Source organism: Pectinophora gossypiella, chromosome 8 (assembly GCF_024362695.1).
Source record: "Pectinophora gossypiella chromosome 8, ilPecGoss1.1, whole genome shotgun sequence".
Classification (NCBI taxonomy): domain Eukaryota; kingdom Metazoa; phylum Arthropoda; class Insecta; order Lepidoptera; family Gelechiidae; genus Pectinophora; species Pectinophora gossypiella.
The window spans coordinates 17473044-17479043 of record NC_065411.1 but is presented as its reverse complement, the minus strand read 5'-3'; positions in this window follow the sequence as shown (position 1 = coordinate 17479043).

Below are 6000 nucleotides of genomic sequence, written 5' to 3'. Positions count from 1 at the left end.
AACCTAACCTAACCTAACCTAACCTAACCTAACCTAACCTAACCTAACCTAACCTAACCTAACCTAACCTAACCTAACCTAACCTAACCTAACCTAACCTAACCTAACCTAACCTAACCTAACCTAACCTAACCTAACCTAACCTAACCTAACCTAACCTAACCTAACCTAACCTAACCTAACCTAACCTAACCTAACCTAACCTAACCTAACCTAACCTAACCTAACCTAACCTAACCTAACCTAACCTAACCTAACCTAACCTAACCTAACCTAACCTAACCTAACCTAACCTAACCTAACCTAACCTAACCTAACCTAACCTAACCTAACCTAACCTAACCTAACCTAACCTAACCTAACCTAACCTAACCTAACCTAACCTAACCTAACCTAACCTAACCTAACCTAACCTAACCTAACCTAACCTAACCTAACCTAACCTAACCTAACCTAACCTAACCTAACCTAACCTAACCTAACCTAACCTAACCTAACCTAACCTAACCTAACCTAACCTAACCTAACCTAACCTAACCTAACCTAACCTAACCTAACCTAACCTAACCTAACCTAACCTAACCTAACCTAACCTAACCTAACCTAACCTAACCTAACCTAACCTAACCTAACCTAACCTAACCTAACCTAACCTAACCTAACCTAACCTAACCTAACCTAACCTAACCTAACCTAACCTAACCTAACCTAACCTAACCTAACCTAACCTAACCTAACCTAACCTAACCTAACCTAACCTAACCTAACCTAACCTAACCTAACCTAACCTAACCTAACCTAACCTAACCTAACCTAACCTAACCTAACCTAACCTAACCTAACCTAACCTAACCTAACCTAACCTAACCTAACCTAACCTAACCTAACCTAACCTAACCTAACCTAACCTAACCTAACCTAACCTAACCTAACCTAACCTAACCTAACCTAACCTAACCTAACCTAACCTAACCTAACCTAACCTAACCTAACCTAACCTAACCTAACCTTTTTTTTTTTTTTTTTTTTTTTTTTTTTTTTTTAACGTTGGGAAATGCGTTACGCATACCACGCCGCCCGGGGGGACGACGTGGTTATGTGGGACTCCCCGGAAAAGCCGGTATACCCACTAAAACCCAACGGTGTTCCTCCTCGCCGCCATGTGGCGGGGACACGGGAACGCAGCTGCACACAACCGCGTCCCCGCCGGCGGATGCCCTCTTGGGCCCTGCGCCTATGGGGGCGCATCAAGCGCCTCCCCCACCGCCGAGGGCTGCCCGGAACACTTGGGCAGCCCTACAGCACGGGACCCATGTTGTGGACGGCGGTCCCCCGACCACCGTCCACGGGTCCCCGTTAGGGCGGAGCTCTGTCCATTCAAGGAACGGTGTCCATCTGCTCCGCCCCGGCCCTCTTGGCCTTGCGCTTTGGCCGCTTTGGCTTCGGCGCATTCTCCTGCGGGCTTTTGGCTGCCGGCTTGGCAGCAGAAATGCATCCGCTGCCACCGATGGAATGAGCCGCCGGTTTGCCTGCCGTCGCACAGACGGGGCAATGGGGCTCAGCCGTGCAGTCCCTCGCCTGATGGTCGGGTTGACCGCAGCGGAAGCACAGTCGGCTGCGGTCAACCTCGCAGGAGCACTTCACTCCGAGGTGCCCGGGCTCCAGGCAACGGTAGCACCGTGCCGGTCTGGAGTCGAGAAGCCTTACTCTGGCCGACGTCCACCCGACCAGTAGTCGGCCAGAGTCGGACAGCCTCTTGGCGGCCGCGACCGGACAGCTGATCCAGAGGGACCCGTCACCTCTCGGTCCGACGACGATCCGCCCATGCTTCACGTCGTCGACCGCGCAGCCTCCTTCCTTGGCCACAGCGTCGGCCACCTCAATGGCGTCGGCTGAGTCGTCCAGCCCAGTGACGCGGATTTCCGCGCGCTTCACTGGGCGGACGACCTTGACCGCGTCCGGGCTGAGGACCTCCCTCAGCTTCTTGGCGAGAGAGTCCGCCTTCGCCGCCGAGTTCTCCCCTCCGATCTCAAGCAGGCGCGCACCCGTCGCCGCTCTGCGGAACCGCATGTTGCTGATTCCGAGGTCAGCGAGGGAGACGCGCCGCTTGGCGTCGGAGAGGATCGAGGCGTATGTTACGCCTCTCTCCTCGACTCCGGGCACCAAGGTCAGCGATACCGCTGCCGTTCTTGGTGTCCGGAGCTTGCCCTCTTCTGGGCCGTGGGCCGAGGCTTTGGCGGCTCTTTGGCCGCTTTGGCCGCTTTGGCCGCTTTGGCCGCTTTGGCCGCTTTGGCCGCCTTGTTCTTGGCCTTTCGGCCAACAACAGCGGTCCATGGCTCCGCCGTTAACCTAACCTAACCTAACCTAACCTAACCTAACCTAACCTAACCTAACCTAACCTAACCTAACCTAACCTAACCTAACCTAACCTAACCTAACCTAACCTAACCTAACCTAACCTAACCTAACCTAACCTAACCTAACCTAACCTAACCTAACCTAACCTAACCTAACCTAACCTAACCTAACCTAACCTAACCTAACCTAACCTAACCTAACCTAACCTAACCTAACCTAACCTAACCTAACCTAACCTAACCTAACCTAACCTAACCTAACCTAACCTAACCTAACCTAACCTAACCTAACCTAACCTAACCTAACCTAACCTAACCTAACCTAACCTAACCTAACCTAACCTAACCTAACCTAACCTAACCTAACCTAACCTAACCTAACCTAACCTAACCTAACCTAACCTAACCTAACCTAACCTAACCTAACCTAACCTAACCTAACCTAACCTAACCTAACCTAACCTAACCTAACCTAACCTAACCTAACCTAACCTAACCTAACCTAACCTAACCTAACCTAACCTAACCTAACCTAACCTAACCTAACCTAACCTAACCTAACCTAACCTAACCTAACCTAACCTAACCTAACCTAACCTAACCTAACCTAACCTAACCTAACCTAACCTAACCTAACCTAACCTAACCTAACCTAACCTAACCTAACCTAACCTAACCTAACCTAACCTAACCTAACCTAACCTAACCTAACCTAACCTAACCTAACCTAACCTAACCTAACCTAACCTAACCTAACCTAACCTAACCTAACCTAACCTAACCTAACCTAACCTAACCTAACCTAACCTAACCTAACCTAACCTAACCTAACCTAACCTAACCTAACCTAACCTAACCTAACCTAACCTAACCTAACCTAACCTAACCTAACCTAACCTAACCTAACCTAACCTAACCTAACCTAACCTAACCTAACCTAACCTAACCTAACCTAACCTAACCTAACCTAACCTAACCTAACCTAACCTAACCTAACCTAACCTAACCTAACCTAACCTAACCTAACCTAACCTAACCTAACCTAACCTAACCTAACCTAACCTAACCTAACCTAACCTAACCTAACCTAACCTAACCTAACCTAACCTAACCTAACCTAACCTAACCTAACCTAACCTAACCTAACCTAACCTAACCTAACCTAACCTAACCTAACCTAACCTAACCTAACCTAACCTAACCTAACCTAACCTAACCTAACCTAACCTAACCTAACCTAACCTAACCTAACCTAACCTAACCTAACCTAACCTAACCTAACCTAACCTAACCTAACCTAACCTAACCTAACCTAACCTAACCTAACCTAACCTAACCTAACCTAACCTAACCTAACCTAACCTAACCTAACCTAACCTAACCTAACCTAACCTAACCTAACCTAACCTAACCTAACCTAACCTAACCTAACCTAACCTAACCTAACCTAACCTAACCTAACCTAACCTAACCTAACCTAACCTAACCTAACCTAACCTAACCTAACCTAACCTAACCTAACCTAACCTAACCTAACCTAACCTAACCTAACCTAACCTAACCTAACCTAACCTAACCTAACCTAACCTAACCTAACCTAACCTAACCTAACCTAACCTAACCTAACCTAACCTAACCTAACCTAACCTAACCTAACCTAACCTAACCTAACCTAACCTAACCTAACCTAACCTAACCTAACCTAACCTAACCTAACCTAACCTAACCTAACCTAACCTAACCTAACCTAACCTAACCTAACCTAACCTAACCTAACCTAACCTAACCTAACCTAACCTAACCTAACCTAACCTAACCTAACCTAACCTAACCTAACCTAACCTAACCTAACCTAACCTAACCTAACCTAACCTAACCTAACCTAACCTAACCTAACCTAACCTAACCTAACCTAACCTAACCTAACCTAACCTAACCTAACCTAACCTAACCTAACCTAACCTAACCTAACCTAACCTAACCTAACCTAACCTAACCTAACCTAACCTAACCTAACCTAACCTAACCTAACCTAACCTAACCTAACCTAACCTAACCTAACCTAACCTAACCTAACCTAACCTAACCTAACCTAACCTAACCTAACCTAACCTAACCTAACCTAACCTAACCTAACCTAACCTAACCTAACCTAACCTAACCTAACCTAACCTAACCTAACCTAACCTAACCTAACCTAACCTAACCTAACCTAACCTAACCTAACCTAACCTAACCTAACCTAACCTAACCTAACCTAACCTAACCTAACCTAACCTAACCTAACCTAACCTAACCTAACCTAACCTAACCTAACCTAACCTAACCTAACCTAACCTAACCTAACCTAACCTAACCTAACCTAACCTAACCTAACCTAACCTAACCTAACCTAACCTAACCTAACCTAACCTAACCTAACCTAACCTAACCTAACCTAACCTAACCTAACCTAACCTAACCTAACCTAACCTAACCTAACCTAACCTAACCTAACCTAACCTAACCTAACCTAACCTAACCTAACCTAACCTAACCTAACCTAACCTAACCTAACCTAACCTAACCTAACCTAACCTAACCTAACCTAACCTAACCTAACCTAACCTAACCTAACCTAACCTAACCTAACCTAACCTAACCTAACCTAACCTAACCTAACCTAACCTAACCTAACCTAACCTAACCTAACCTAACCTAACCTAACCTAACCTAACCTAACCTAACCTAACCTAACCTAACCTAACCTAACCTAACCTAACCTAACCTAACCTAACCTAACCTAACCTAACCTAACCTAACCTAACCTAACCTAACCTAACCTAACCTAACCTAACCTAACCTAACCTAACCTAACCTAACCTAACCTAACCTAACCTAACCTAACCTAACCTAACCTAACCTAACCTAACCTAACCTAACCTAACCTAACCTAACCTAACCTAACCTAACCTAACCTAACCTAACCTAACCTAACCTAACCTAACCTAACCTAACCTAACCTAACCTAACCTAACCTAACCTAACCTAACCTAACCTAACCTAACCTAACCTAACCTAACCTAACCTAACCTAACCTAACCTAACCTAACCTAACCTAACCTAACCTAACCTAACCTAACCTAACCTAACCTAACCTAACCTAACCTAACCTAACCTAACCTAACCTAACCTAACCTAACCTAACCTAACCTAACCTAACCTAACCTAACCTAACCTTTTTTTTTTTTTTTAACGAGGAGAAATCCGTCATGGATACCCAGCCGCCCGGGGAAAGCGACTGGGTTATGTGAGACTCCTACTCACTAAAACTCCTCGGTGTTCAGCAGCCTCCGCCTATTGGCGGGTGTGCGGGGACGTTTACACACTCTTCCGTGCACCCGCCGGCGCCGTCCGGAACGGACGCTCCCAGGGTTCAGGGTGGGAGGAGTGCAGTCCACCCTGACCTCCGCTTTTATGTGGTCTGCCGGAACACACGACAGACCACATCCTCCGTGAGCCCTTGATGGATTCGGGCGACGGAATTTCCCCGCTTCCGCCGCCCGAGGGCTTGTTGACCGGGCAAGAGTCGGCGAGCATTACCCCCCTTCTCCGCCCAGTTTGCCAACGTCGGATAGGATCCGAGAGGGGGACGTCCCCTCGG